Genomic DNA, 16,307 nt, shown 5'->3' with positions numbered 1-16,307 from the left:
ACCCAGCCTTGGCCCTGGCCCTGGTGTTTGCTGCTGGTTCCGCGGCACCTGACCGGCCCGCGCGGCACAGGGCAGGCGGCCACGGCACAAACCCACAGCAAGGGCTCCCCTCTGGCTCTGGGCAGTGACAGCAGCCCTGAGCAATGGGCTGACGCAGTGGGGTCGGTGCAGTGTCCATGGCAGCAGTCCCTTGCAATGGCCAGTGCAGGTTGGGATGATGATCCACCCTCACAGCCGGCCCAGGGCAGGTGTGCGGTGCCCTTCCCCACAGCCTGTCTGCACAGAAGCACTTCCAGGGCTCTCTGCCTCTCCCTTCCCTCACTCTTGAGTCACTCACACACCTCCCAAGGACCCACTGGGAGCTTTGAGCTGCAAGGAGTGCAAAGCTGGTCTGTCCTTCAGGAGTTGCTCTCACTCTGCCCTGAGCCAACTCTGGATTTGTGTTCATTGCAGAACTTCCTGTGTGTCTACAGCATTCCTTGCAGGGCTCTGCCTTGGGAAAGTAGAATCTCCTTGAGGTGCCTAGGGCTTGCACACACTTGAGGAGTGTGTCTGTTTTAAATGGGGAAGCTTAGGAGTTTTAGTTTGGTTCAAAAAGTAAAAGAAGAAAACCCCTCTTTGCCTGAGCGCAGCCATTTCTCCAAGCACAGCAGGTCCCAGGTGACTGAGCAGAGACAGGACAGGCTTGGGCTATGTGGAGCAAGGTTGTCCACACTGCCTCAGACCTCAAGGCACAGCTTCTCTGACTAGGCCAGACATCCTCAGGAGAGTCCCTGGGCTAATATCAGTCGCTGAATGCTGCAGCCACCTCTGCTTTAAATAGAACAATCATAAAATATACTCTTCAAAGAGGAATGTGGATTTATTGGAAGCTCTTGCAAATAGTTTTCCATCAGTATTGTAGGAAACCTTCCTAATGGACTACACTAGAGCAGAGGGAGATCTGGGCATAGCCATGGTTTGTCAGGACTTGCTTGATCCCAGTGAGCCCCGTGGTGCATTTAGAGCTGAGCCCTGGAAGCTCAGGGCCTGAGAGGAGATTGCACCAACCTAACCAGGAGTCAAAGTCCGAGGGAAAACCCAAAGTGTCTCAAAGCATGAATGGGTCCCCTGAGGTCCATCCACAACACAGACCCCTCATGGACTCGTTGGAGGAGAGAATTGGAAGCCAGGATGGCACAAACCTCTCAAAGACTCAGTGTGGGAAGGAGAAAGGAAAGTACCTTAAAAGAACTGCACTAGCTTGAAGCATTAATGATCCCCATTGAGTGTTGTTACTGACAAAGAATCTCCAGGGACTAATTCCAGCTGATAATTGGAGGCCATGGTTGCACAAAGCTCTCAGGGACTCCAAGGCAAAAGCCCAAGTGCTTGGAAGAAGCTGCAGTCCCTGGGAGCATGAAGGAGGGCCCAGGGCCATTGCTGCCCAAGGCTGCCCAGGCCAGGAGTGCAGGGAGGCAAAGGCTCTGTGTGGGCAGCTCAGCTGCTGAGCAGAGCCTGGGCTGGCTGGAGGCAGCAGAAAGGCCAAGGCCTGAGCCCCAGCCCAGGGAAGGCAGATCCTGTCCCTGCCCACTTGCTCAGGGCTCTGCCGGGAGCACTGCACATGGAGGGGTGCTGAGGGCATGTCCTGGGTTGTAAGATAAGCTTGTATTCTATTTGCCATCTGTTGAAGGCAAACCTGTTGGACAGGTTTTGTTATCTTTTCCAAGAACCGGTTTTGCTCCTAAGAGGTAATGGTTTGTTAGTGGGCCATTGACTGATTCAATGCAGGGCTGGTAACATAACACCATCCTATTGTGAGATGTTCCACCCAGAGGGGGAAGCCAAGCACTCTTTTATTGGGTATAAAGGGGTAGCTTTTGGGGAGGCAGGCAGCTCGCGCTCTCTTCGCGGGATTCCTGGAGAAGCAGCTCTCTTCAGCGGCACTCACAGCGAAGCAGCCGGAGCGCGGTGAGGCGGCGGCGGCGGAGCTCAGAGGCAACCCTGGCGCAGAGGAAGACCAGCCCCACTGCCACCAGATCTTCAGAGGAAAACTCTACCCTTCTAAAGATCACCACTGCAGCTGCAGTTCATCAACCACTGCAAGGGGAGCAATCGTCCCAGCAGGACTGCTACTGGCACCCCGAATCCTCAGGTTCTGGACTTTTTCACTGGTTTTGTTTGTACCGATTGCATTTGCCTTTTTAAATTGTTGTCTAGTTTTCTCCTAGTAAAGAATTGTTACTCCCATTCCCATATCTTTGCCTGAGAGCCTTTTGATTTAAAACTCCTAGTAATTCAGAGGGAGGGGGTTTACCTTCTCCATTGCACAGGAGGCTTTAGCCCTCCTTCGCAGATTCCTGTCTTGTCGAACCAAGACAGATTTTGGCGCCCAACGTGCGGCTCGAGGGCATTGAGAGGGAAAAAGGATTAACAGTTCTTAAGTAATTTGTTTTTTTTGTTGCGTGTAAAAACATCTTCAGCATCACCATGTGGTGTAGTTTACCTTGGTTTGGGTGGCATGTGATCGTAGCTATACTTTTCCCATTTGCAGACCCTTATCTAAAAATGGGTCCTATAACTAAGGCTACGGTGTCCGTTATCAAGTTTGGCTTCTGGGTTAATTGGGTGAGGAATTCATGGATCTTTAATTTCCTCTGGAAGGCAGGTACATGGATTTATAGCTATCACACATTAACTGTATGTTTTTGGGGTTACTTTAATAACGGTACCTACTGTGAGGAAATAGCGCCTGGGCAAACTTTCTCCCAACCTTTTAACCATCTTTTTGGGTCTGCTCCACCAGTTCTCAAAGGGTTAAGATCCTTTCTAAGTGCTAATGACACCATACAATGGGTGGTGTTGCTGATAGTCCTGTTATATTTAGCATTCAGAGATAAGGGAAGATTAACCTGGATAACTACCCTCACACCTACACCACAGACTCGAGATGCTGCTGCTCCAGAGCCTGACCCTGCCCCACAGCCCACCTCAGAAATGAACCGCCCAGATTGGGTGAGGGTTCTGGTTAAGGAGATACGAGAGATGCTGAAGGAGTGCATTTCCCCAGCTGGTGAGAAACCAGCCCTTTGCCTTGAGGAAGGACAGTCTAATAGTACAGCTGTGGAACCCACAGATGTTACAACTGTCCAGGTTCCAGCTGAACCACAAAGGCAGTCACGGTCATCAGCAGTGGCCCCGGTAGAAACAAGGAAGTCTAAGGTGAAAGCAGAGCACCCTGCAGATAGGGAGAGGAATGGAGGAACCTCACAACCCACAGGGGACCCAGAGATTGCTATCATCACCGAGTCCCTGACGTACGGAAGTCTTTGTAATCTGCATAAAGACATTGTGCGACGAGGGCGTGAGGCTTATACTACCTGGCTACTCCGGGTTTGGGATCTTATGGGTACAGGCGTGCAGCTGGACGGTGGTGAGGCAAGGAATTTGGGACCCTTGACCCAGGACTCGGGTATAAATCAGGTTTTTGTAAGGGAACCAGGGTCCCTTTCTCTCTGGGAGCGGCTCTTAATGAGTGTCAGGGAGAGGTTTGTCCACAGAGAGAGAATGCAAGAGCACCATCATAGAATGCGCTGGAAGACCCTCAAGGAAGGGATCCAACAGCTGAGGGAAGTGGCAGTATTGGAGGTACTCTTTGGGAGGGATGGACGACACAATAATGACCCTCACAAGGTCAGGTGTACGGGACAAATGCTGTGGAGTCTGGCAAATCTTGGGCCATCTCAATACACCACCTTCATTGCAACAATCAATGCTGACGCCCACCGGGAGACAATAGGTTCTGTTGCCAACAAACTTAGGAATTATGAGAGTATGATTAATGGCCCAATGCAGGCTCATATCTCAGCTGTGATTAAGGAGTTTAAAGAGGAGATGAGGGAGGAGATAAGGAAGGTTAATACAGCACCCGTGAGAGTCACAGGCCCCAGAATCAGCACCCAACAATCCCCAGCTAGAGAGAGAGGGTACACCCCAAGGGCTAATCTGTGGTTCTTCCTGCGTGACCATGGGGAAGACATGGGGAGGTGGGATGGGAAACCCACTTCTGTCCTGGCAGCACAGGTCCGTCAACTTAAGGAGGGAAACTCTAACCGGGGGAGTTCCACCAAAGTGAAGGTAGCCTCAACCTCCCGTGACCAAGCTTGTGGGTACAATCTGTCAGACCCCCTTGAAGGGACCTCTAGTATGTATGCCCAGGAAAGGAATGATAACCAGTGTTAGAGGGGCCCTGTCTCTAGCCAGGGAGAGGCACGGGAAAACCGGATCTTCTGGACAGTGTGGATCCGATGGCCTGGCACATCAGAGCCACAAAAATATGATGCTTTAGTTGATACTGGTGCACAGTGTACTCTGATACCATCGGGACATGTGGGGGCAGAGCCTGTTTCCATTGCTGGTGTGACAGGGGGATCACAACAATTGACTCTGGTGGAAGCCGAGGTGAGCCTGACTGGGAAGGAGTGGAAGAAACATCCTATAGTGACTGGCCCAGATGCTCCGTGTATCCTAGGCATAGACTTCCTCCGGAACGGCTATTACAAAGACCCAAAGGGACTCAGGTGGGCTTTTGGAATAGCCGCTGTAGAGGCAGAAGACATTAGGCAATTGAACGCCTTGCCTGGACTGTCAGAAAACCCCTCTGCAGTAGGACTCCTAAGGGTGGAAGAGCAACGAGTGCCAATTGCGACCTCGACAGTGCACCGCCGGCAGTATCGGACGGATCGAGATGCCGTGATCCCCATCCACAAAATGATTCGGGAGCTGGAGAGCCAAGGGGTGGTCAGCAAAACCCACTCACCCTTCAACAGCCCCATCTGGCCTGTGCGCAAATCTGACAAAGAATGGAGATTGACTGTGGACTATCGTGGCTTAAATGAAGTGACTCCAACGCTGAGCGCTGCTGTACCGGATATGCTGGAACTCCAGTACGAGCTGGAGTCCAAGGCAGCAAAGTGGTATGCCACCATTGATATTGCTAATGCGTTTTTCTCCATTCCTCTGGCAGCAGAATGCAGGCCTCAGTTTGCTTTCACCTGGAGGGGCGTGCAGTACACCTGGAACCAACTGCCCCAGGGGTGGAAACACAGCCCCACCATCTGCCATGGGCTGATCCAGACTGCACTAGAAAAGGGTGAGGCTCCAGAACACCTGCAATACATTGATGACATCATTGTGTGGGGGAGCACAGCGGCAGAAGTGTTTGAGAAAGGTGAGAGGATCATCCAGATACTACTAGAAGCTGGCTTTGCCATCAAGAAGAGCAAAGTCAAGGGACCTGCCCGAGAGATCCAGTTCCTGGGAGTGAAATGGCAAGATGGACGGCGCCAGATTCCCACTGAGGTCATCAACAAGATCACAGCTATGTCCCCACCAACCAGCAAAAAGGAAACACAAGCTTTCCTGGGTGCCATAGGTTTCTGGAGAATGCACATTCCTGAGTATAGCCAGATTGTGAGCCCTCTTTATCTGGTTACCCGAAAGAAGAATGATTTCCACTGGGGCCCTGAGCAGCAACAAGCCTTCACCCAGATCAAGCAGGAGATCGCTCATGCTGTAGCCCTTGGCCCAGTCAGAACGGGACCAGAGGTCAAGAATGTGCTCTACTCTGCAGCCGGGAACCATGGGTTGTCCTGGAGCCTTTGGCAGAAAGTGCCTGGGGAGACTCGAGGCCGACCCCTGGGATTCTGGAGCCGAAGTTACAGAGGGTCTGAAGCCAACTACACTCCCACAGAGAAGGAAATCTTGGCTGCTTTTGAAGGAGTTCAAGCCGCCTCGGAGGTAATTGGCACAGAAACACAACTCCTCCTAGCACCCCGACTACCGGTGCTGGGGTGGATGTTTAAAGGAAAGGTTCCTACTACCCACCATGCCACTGACGCCACATGGAACAAATGGATTGCCCTCATCACTCAACACGCCCGTATTGGAAACCTGAATCGCCCTGGGATTTTGGAGATAATTACGAACTGGCCAGAAGGTGAAAACTTTGGTCTCACTGATGATGAGGAGCAGGTACAAGTGACAAGGGCTGAAGAGGCTCCACCATACAACCAACTACCAGCAGAGGAGACCTGCTACGCTCTTTTCACTGACGGTTCCTGTCGCATCGTAGGGATGAACTGGAAGTGGAAAGCAGCCGTATGGAGCCCCACACGCCAAGTTGCACAAGCTACCGAAGGAGAAGGTGGATCAAGCCAGCTCACTGAACTCAAGGCCGTTCAGCTGGCTCTGGACATTGCTGAAAGGGAGAAGTGGCCAAAGCTCTACCTTTATACTGATTCATGGATGGTAGCCAATGCTATGTGGGGCTGGCTGGGAAGGTGTAGGAAGGCCAACTGGCAGCGTAGAGGAAAGCCAATCTGGGCTGCTGATATATGGAAAGACATTGCCTCTCAGGTGGAAAAGCTAACGGTGAAAGTCCGTCATGTAGATGCCCATGTCCCCAAAAGTCGGGCTAATGAGGAGCACCGAAACAACGAGCAGGTAGATCAGGCAGCAAAAATAGAGGTGTCAAAGATAGACTTAGATTGGCACCATAAGGGGGAGTTGTTCCTGGCTCGATGGGCTCATGATGCCTCAGGTCATCAGGGCAGAGATGCCACCTACAAGTGGGCACGAGACCGAGGGGTGGATCTAACCATGGACAGTGTTTCCCAGGTTATCCATGACTGTGAGACGTGTGCTGCCATCAAACAGGCCAAGAGAGTGAAGCCCCTATGGTATGGTGGGCGGTGGTCCAAGTACAAGTATGGGGAGGCCTGGCAGATTGACTATATCACACTGCCCCAGACACGCCAAGGCAAGCACTACGTGCTGACCATGGTGGAAGCCACCACTGGATGGCTGGAGACTTTCCCTGTACCTCATGCCACTGCCCGGAACACCATCTTAGGCTTGGAAAAGCAAGTCCTGTGGAGACACGGCACCCCTGAGAGAATTGAGTCTGACAACGGCACCCATTTCAAGAACAGCCTTATCAACACCTGGGCCAGAGAACATGGTATCAAATGAATATATCATATTCCCTATCATGCTCCAGCTGCCGGCAAAGTTGAACGGTGCAACGGACTCCTTAAGACTACCCTAAAGGCACCTGGTGGGGGAACATTTAGAAACTGGGAAATTAACCTGGCAAAAGCAACCTTGATGGTCAACACCCGAGGGTCTGTCAATCGAGCTGGCCCTGCCCAGTCAGAACCCTTACACGCAGTAGATGGAGATAAGGTCCCTGTAGTACATATGAAAGGTATTTTAGGGAAAACTGTTTGGATTAATCCCACCTCAGGCAAAGACCAACCTATTCGTGGGATTGTCTTTGCTCAAGGACCTGGTTACACTTGGTGGGTAATGCAGAAAGATGGGGAGACCCGCTGTGTACCACAGGGAAACTTGGTCTTAAGAGAGAACTGGGTGTAAGATTTCATGGTGTGCAGATGGAAATAGAATAAGGGGTGGATAATGTCCTGGGTTGTAAGATAAGCTTGTATTCTATTTGCCATCTGTTGAAGGCAAACCTGTTGGGCAGGTTTTGTTATCTTTTCCAAGAACCGGTTTTGCTCCTAAGAGGTAATGGTTTGTTAGTGGGCCATTGACTGATTCAATGCAGGGCTGGTAACATAACACCATCCTATTGTGAGATGTTCCACCCAGAGGGGGAAGCCAAGCACTCTTTTATTTTTGGGGACAGAGCAGCTCTTTACTTTGGGGGATTCCTGGAGAAGCAGCTCTCTTCGGCGGCACTCACAGCGAAGCAGCCGGAGCGCGGTGAGGCGGCGGCGGCGGAGCTCGGAGGCAACCCCGGCGCAGAGGAAGACCAGCCCCACTGCCACCAGATCTTCAGAGGAAAACTATACCCTTCTAAAGATCACCACTGCAGCTGCAGTTCATCAACCACTGCAAGGGGAGCAATCGTCCCAGCAGGACTGCTACTGGCACCCCGAAACCTCAGGTTCTGGACTTTTTCACTGGTTTTGTTTGTACCGATTGCATTTGCCTTTTTAAATTGTTGTCTAGTTTTCTCCTAGTAAAGAATTGTTACTCCCATTCCCATATCTTTGCCTGAGAGCCTTTTGATTTAAAACTCCTAGTAATTCAGAGGGAGGGGGTTTACCTTCTCCATTGCACAGGAGGCTTTAGCCCTCCTTCGCAGATTCCTGTCTTGTAGAACCAAGACACTGTCCCCATGCCCTCCCTGCCCTGTTTGCAGACTGGTTCTATGTCTGCCCTTCCCAAATGTCTAGGACCCTGTGGGATGGCTCTGGCCTTTCCAGGGGCTTTGAGAGAGGTCTCACCGTAACACTGTCCAGCCTTCTCAACATCCCTGACACCAAAGGCCTCTGCCACATCCCTCAGTTCCAGGTAGTGCCCAGGGCATGGCACGGCCCTGTCCAGGTCCTCAGGGTGGTTCAGAAGGGAGGCAGCTGTGACTTCTCCCTGCCCACCCACCACTCTAATGTCCCTCTGTGCAGTCCGTGGCTGTCCTGAGCATTTCCCCTGGAGCCTCCCTGCCCTGGATATTTCTCTCCATGCAGCCCTCAGCACACTGCAAGAAAGAATTCAGGTGGTTTCCCAGAGGATGTTACTCTCTGAGTTGTGAGAAGCGTCATTCACTTTTAAGGATTTTAAAGGTTTACTAAAAACTTTAACAAAATACAACAAAGGACTGAATAAGGAAAAAGGACGGTGCAATGCTGGGAGTTGGCAACCCCAGCAGCCATGAGCTCATCTATAAATTGGCTGCTCCGATTTTTGTACCCCTGGGGGGTTGCCTCAGGCAACCCTGGCCCCTGCCAAGGTCTGTCAGTCGACTCTTCTTTGCCATTCATCAGTGGAGGTTTCTTTCTTGTCATTTGATTGGAGGTGAGGTGTTGTCATGCTGCACTTCCTAGTAACAAGCTCGCCCTTTTCTCAAATGTTTTATGCACAGGCACAGGTACACACCCTCCTTCCTCATGCCTGGACTACTGAGGCCCTCTCTTGGCAACTGTACGGGCTGGGGAAGATGGACTATGGGGAGAACAGAGGACATCTAAACAACAAATCACAATAACGCAACTACAAGTCAATAAACTTTCCTTAACATACATATAATATTAATCTCTGCATTGCGAGTGCCAACCATTGCATTAGGCATTTCTAACAGAGTGAAGTGGCCTCAAGGCACTGTTTGTGCCACTGGAATTGTGCCACCCCCAAGTGCTGATGATGGTTTTCATAGTAAAAGGGTTTTAAAATCATGGGGATTTAGGGTTAAAAGGAAAATTAAGCTTAGTAAGCCCTGAAAAAAAAAATACCCTAGGTACATGTAGGCCTTGCACCTTGCTAGAACTGCACCTGTGTAGCTAGTACATGATAAATGATAAAATTGTTAGATATGATGATTGTTCAGTAATTAAATAAAATTACTTTTTAATTGTAGGAATAATCATGAGAAACTGTGGTCAGGGGCCTCAGAAAGATCACGAGAAACTCATGCTTGAATAAAGTCAATGTATACAATAGAACAATATAAGGTTAATCATTAATATGTAAGTTATATAATGATAGAATATAAAATACATTCAGCTCAAAAGCCATGTGGAGTCAGATTTGGGTCTGTACCCCTGATTCCCAGAGCTCTCAATTAAAAGCACCTGCATATAATCATATCCCGTGATTATGTGTGTTCCTGAACGCTGACAATCTGTTCTATGGTCCTAATCAAGTCCCCCCTTTTCTTGAGACTAACTTCCATATGGGAACTAGTTTCTTAATACCTATATTTCATTTTGCAGCATAAGAAAACTTTTTTTCCTAACATGTTTTCTAACATGTCTTCTGCACTCTTGGCTGTTTCCCCAATTCCAGTTTGGTCTTATGTACTTGGTGTGCTCTGCAATGCCTGATGGCAACTTCCTCTTGTTTCTGATACTTTCAAGTGAACCCAAGATTTGTTCTCTGTTTTTGATTGGAGCTTTGATATGTCAAAAGTTCTTTTTCTTTCCAGAAGTCCCATGTGCATGTACCACTCCAAAGGCATATTCTGAATAATTTCAAATGTAAATTCATTTTCCTCTACTCGATTCCAAAGCTCAAGTGACTGAAATTAGTTCTACTTTCTGGGCTGAAACATCAGAGGAGAGTGCCCCCAAGTCGATTACATCGGGTTGTGGAGTCACTGTGTATCCAGATATTTGGATAGGAAGTTTAGGGGCTTGGTGCTCTGACAGACCAGCTGCTCCTGCTGCCTGCTCTGCCTTTGGCATCTGCTCTACTGAGGGTATGGCAGCTGCAGCAGGATTTCCTGTGGGAAGAGGTACCACTGCTGACATAGCCCTGGGACTCCAGGGGCCCGTGGCTGTGCCCTCCAGCACAGGGGTGTCACCCACAGCGGGGCACGGGGGGAAGGTGAAGGGCATTAGAAGGGAGAGAAACCAGCGTCTAGGGACTGTGTGAGGGAAATAACAATTTATTTCCTTTTCCTTGAATAAAGAATTGCCAGAGCCCTGCTAGAGCTGCTGGGGGATTGGCCTCTTGCTGAGGCCTCTCCTTTTTTTGGGACACCATGTCCCCCCGGGCAAGGGGCCCCTGTTCCAACCAGGAGCAGAGGTGCTGTGCCTTCTGCCCCGGGCAGAGGGACCTGCTGCTGTCACCACCTCTGGCCACAGGTCCTCCTGATACTGGTCCTGCCCTGCAGGGATGGGCACAGGTGGGGAGTGGCAGTGAAACCCAGGGCAGGGGCTTTAACATGGACTGCTCTCAATGAGTTGTCGAGAAATTACAGTTTTCCTTTTTCTGCCAACCAAGGCTGTCAGTGTTTCTGTGTTTGTATTAATGAGAAGGGTTAGGGTTAGGGTAGAGTGTGGGTTTGTGGTTAAATGGAGAGCAAAGTGGTGTCTGCATTCAATTGATTTTAAATTTTTTCTTTCATGGTATTTTGCATGTGAAAAGTCTTAAAATCAAGGACATCTTTTTGGAATCTGCTATCTTTGCCCTTGATACTAGCTGAGTGACCCTTCAGAATTAAGGGAAAGCATGAACTCTTTCGGCCATTTTTTAGAGGGAGAAAACACCAAACCCAAACCTATTTTCTGAATCCTCTGGAAAATCTGACTTATCCAAGAAAACATGATTAGGAATGTATCAATTTTCTGTTTGTCATTCATTCAGACACCTCTGAAGCCAGATCAGTAATGCTCTCTTTAATGATTTAACACAGCTGATTGCCATTAAATCACTTGAAATTATGGCCTCAACTTTCAATGATATTTTGAATATGAGAATTTCCATTTCAGGGAGAAACAGAATGCATTTGCACAGTTCCATTATGGGTGGATTTTTTTCAATAGACAGATTCTCTCATTTCCCCTTCTTTAGCCTTAAGCATTAATGTCAATCATCTGCTTTGGAAATGCAACTCAAATGTAACTCTTTCTACTATTTTGCTTAACTTATTTTTAGAGGCTGAAAACATTCAGTTGTAATTTGCTTTATAGAATTCTTAGTCACTGTGGGATTGGTAAAAGATCACAGAAATTTCTCCCATCATAGATTAAACAATATTTTAAAACACTATTTTAAAGACTATTTATCAATATTTAATTTTTGCTTTCTGTGTAACTTTATTAAATCTGTACTTTAAAACATACGTTACCTAGCAGGTTTTCAGTTCAATTACAGCAGTTGCTTTTCAGCAGGCTAATTTTCCTATAGGACTAGACAAGGAAAGTAACTTAGGAAATTGATTTTTCCACATTGTTGCAGTGGAGGAATGGTATTCCCTAGTTTTGTGCTCACCCTGATACAGCTCAGACCATGTGCCACTCACTGACTTCCCCACCACTTTTCCTGTGGCAGGAGGAGAGAAGAGCACAAGTAGGTAAAGATCACAGGTTGAGCTAAGAACAATTTACTAGAAACAGCAGTGAAAAAACCCCCACAAGTGGTAATAACAAGACTAAAAGGAGAGTGTACAAGAGGTGAACGAGTAACATGTGATTGTTCACCATACAGAACTGGGCACACCCTATGATTTATGGCACACCGGCGGAGGAAGAACAAACCCCTTCCATTTCCCCCTGCCACGTGGCAGGTGATATCCAGTTACCCCAAGGTCCTGGCCGTGCTCCTCCTGGCTGCTGCAAAAATTACCCCTGTCCTGGCCGGATCCAGGACACGGGATCTGCCCTGCGGGTCCTGGCTCTTCCTCTGGGTGACAGCCCCCCATGGCATCTGCCTGGCAAAAGGGACTTCAGGACAACCTAATACTTACGGACATTCCCCCTTCTGCCCCTGTCCCAGCTCCCTTTTTGCCTCCAGAAAACTTTGAACAGAAGTAGCACTTAGGTGCAGTTCTGCACATTCGGAACTGGCAGGAAGGTGACCCACATGTCACTCTAGGCACACGTGCAGCAAGGACAAAGAAAGTTTTTGATGGGCCTGGGTCTCAAGGTCTTTTGTTCCAGGAGTACCACCTGTTACTTTCGGATTCTGCTCAGGGAGAACCAGTGACCTTCTTTTTGTTCTACACGAGATATAACCATGTGTGGCACATCAACTGTCACTTTTTTCCCCATTTATTTTGAAGTGGCTCCCACTCTGAGGTGCATTGGCCATTCCTGTAGTACATTGTTTGGTTGTCTTTTGAGAAATAGGCTCAAAATACCACAGGGTTACTTCCTTTACTCCCATTCTTTGAGCTAAAGATGGAGTTATTGTGCAAGGCAAAGGCACTCACATATGAACAGTGCAAAGGGGTCAGTCAAACCTGGTTACTCCAGAGCAGGGGTTGTCATCAATAACCTTTAAAATATATAGAAGGGCTGGTGGACATTCCGGAGTCCAGTGTAACACCTCCATGATTCCTTTAATGATTCATACACAGGCTTTTCCAATAGTTCATAACTGGGATCCATAATCAGCAGCATCCAGTCATTCCCAAAAAGGGACACAGATGTGGGCTCTGGTGTTTGACAAATTGCTTCCTCCCTTTCTTTCCCCAAACTGCACTGTCCTTGTGAGTGGGGCAGCCAGGATATCAGACATGGGAAGATATAGAAATGGTCTTGAAAACAAACACAAGATGTCATAGAAAATGTGCTTTGGATGGTAATATTCAACACATTCTCAACTACATGCTCTTCTTCTCTCTCCCTGTAATGACTGGACAACACTGATTTTTGGTGTCACCTGACTTAAATCAGGAATAATCTTGGGTAAGGGGAGAATGACAATAAAACCATCATAAAATGAGTATAAAATGTTTATCTACATGTGTCAGTAACTTCAATGGCCAGCTGCAGTCAGCACAATTATCAGCCTGTAATTGTGCTCAGGGCCAGCGTGGGCCTTTCCATGTCAGCTCCTCCTGCACAGCACATGGGGGCCTGGGCATGCTGCTGGCTTGTTTCCTTTTAGGAGACTGGGATGAGGAAAGGTCAGAGGGTTTTGTCAAAGAGATGATATTTGAGTGACTTTGCATGTGCTGGAAGCCTCACAGACTGACTGGCCCATGACAGGATGGCCCAGTGCTGGGGGGGCTGCACCTTGCTGCCCTGGTTAGGGGTGTTAAGTTGCTCCTTTGCCTCAGAGAGAGCCAAGTGCAGCACTTTTGTGCAGAAACACTTCATTAGCCCTGGTTTGCAAAGCTACTGCAGCAACTGGTGTGGCCAGAGCAGCCCTTTCTGCACTTGGAAATGAGCTGAGTCAGTCATGGGATGAGGCAGGGCATTCCCCACGTGTGCACATTTGAACTCCCTGTGCCCTGACTGTGTCGCGTCCCACTCCTCAGTGACATCCCGCCCAGCCTGGAACATGGAACTCCCCGTTTCCAAGGACACGTGGCCATTGTCACCAGCACACAGCAGGACCGCTCAGACCCTTCGGCAGCTGCGGTGAGAGCGGAGGTGTCAGAGCAACAGCGAGTGTTGGTCCAGCTTAGCTGGTTCTAGCACACGTTGTTCAAGCGGCTGATCCACACACTGAGTGGAGGTAATTATTTACAGTTCTGTGCAGAAATGAGGGGGCTCAGGGACAAATTGACAAAGCCAACACCACAAGAAGTACAGTGTCTTTAGTATTTCTACATTTTAGCAAAGAAAGGAATTAGTGTACATTGACTGCAAGTTCCCTAGTTCTCTTCATAATTAGTATTCTATCTGCTATTGGGTAATGATCCTCTCACTTGTCATGTTCATTAGTCTGCATGCTCAGTCTCTCCCTTCTTTTATGTCAATAGTTTCTAGAGCACATGGCCATGGTCTGCCCCTGCTGGAATGGCCTTTTACCTCACAGAAGGTGATTCAGCACAGTTTCTGCACTGGCTTTATCAGTTTGTTCCTTTCCTTGGGGATTCTGCCAAATGTCCTTGTGACCCTAAATTCTGCATTCTTTGTGCCTACCATCAGTGGTACATCCTTCTTCCCAAGCCTTGCTAACCTCCCCGGTGTCTGAGGCAGCTGAAGCCTGTCAAGCCCTACACCTCAACAAGGCAATTCAGCCAAGAAGTAATCTGCCTTTCAAAGGCCTGGCCATCACTCCTTGGCTACTTCTTGTTGCATGGGAATAATCTCCCTTCTTGTTGATGAGCCTTGAAAGCCACAAAGGACAAACATCAAAGAACACATTTTCCTTACAAACATTTTGCATTTTGAAGATTCTCCAGCAGGACCAGTGGCTGTGTGGGAGCCGGAGCAGCCGAGGCAGAGCAGGATGGTGGAGCTGTGGGCCTGGGCACGATCCAGAGCGTTCCCCAGGGCCCCGGTCTGCACTGCGTCCCGCAGGGCCCCCGACAGCACTGCCGTGCCCGTCAGGGTGACCCAGAGGTGCCAGGACCAAGAGGTGAGGGGCAGGTGTCGGGCTCTGCGGGCTGCCAGCGGGTGGGGGCTTGGCCATGGTGTTGGTGTCAGGTGCTGCCGACCCCGCGGGACCTGTTGGGCAGGGCTGGGGCCCCACTGGTGCTCCAAGGGCCCCTTTGAGGCAGCTGCCCGGGGGAAGCCACTCACAGGGATGACACAGAAGAGGTGCCAGCGGAAGGGGGAAGTTCTCTGATGGATGTGTTTCTCAGGGATGACACTGAGGAGGTGCCAGTGAAAGACAGATGTTCTCAATGCTGGGACACTCAGGAAATTCATGCTCTGGGCATGGCTCGTGGTCAAAATGCATGGATTTCTCATTGCTCCATGTTTGCACTGCACTCACCAAACATGTCAGGATAAAGGAACCTCTCTAACTGTATTTTTTAGTATTAGGAATAAACATTTCTTTATTCTCAGCTGTGATGCATAGTGGAGAACTCCAGACACATGCACACCATTTTCAAAGATTTCCAAACAAAGAAATTTCAGCATTTTTTGCTAACAAAAAAATTAATCTTCATTGGTTCCAGATTACATATTTTCTTCAATTAAATAATATTCTATCTTCTCTTTGGTATTGATGTCTCCCTTCTCACGGTAATGAATTCACATCTTTCAATCCATTTATCATAGCTTTTTAGATTTTATCTCAGAAAATTTTGCCTACAGAATGAAGCAGTTGGCTGGCAGTAGTTGTTTCTGTTAAAAAATGTACTTAGGCTGATGAACATTTTAGTGATTTTTAACCTCACGCAGAATGTGATACATTCTGTATTAAATTATGAGATCAGCCAAGCAACACAAATTTTGTTATATCTGATTAACCTAGGATAAACTGCTTCCATTTCACAGCTGCAAAGAATTGTATCTAGAGCTGAGGACAAGAGCAAGGGTTTTCATGCCTATTGAGAGTCAAAATTCACCTTATGCAGATGAAATTCTTCTTGGAGCTGACTCCAAGATGTGCTTCCTTAGTACCAAATAAGTCCCAGCATCAGGTTGTGTCCAAAATTCTTATCTTTTTTTGAACCACTCTCACCTGGATTGTTAGCTGAACACTGGCCAGTTCAGTTGTACTCAGGTGCTTGATTTCAGGGGAAGCCTGTGCCTATAAATTCCAGAACTGGGAAAGGGTGACTTGCTACTTGAACGCTTGGCTGCATTAGAGGCCAGGTGAGGGTTGCTCTCTCAGGGCAGTTCTGTAGCCAGCTGCTTGCAGAGGGAGAACTGTGTCAAAGCAGCCCTTTCTAGTGATGTGACAGCAAACCTTTGCAAATACAGCTCTTGTTTAAAACAAAGCGCCTAGTTAATCAGCAGTGATGGAGAGTAGGCTGAAGTTTTTACAGAAAATATCTTTTTCCTTTTAGCCAAATGACAGCGAGGCATCGCACAATGGAAGTGCGCAGAATGTCAACTTGTATAACCCAGCTGGAGGTATGATTGCCTTTCACATTTTGCTCAATGTCTGTAAGA

Source organism: Lonchura striata, chromosome 32 (genome assembly GCF_050655825.1).
Source record: "Lonchura striata isolate lonStrDom1 chromosome 32, ASM5065582v1, whole genome shotgun sequence".
NCBI classification, from domain to species: domain Eukaryota; kingdom Metazoa; phylum Chordata; class Aves; order Passeriformes; family Estrildidae; genus Lonchura; species Lonchura striata.
Note: the sequence above shows the minus strand (reverse complement) of the source record.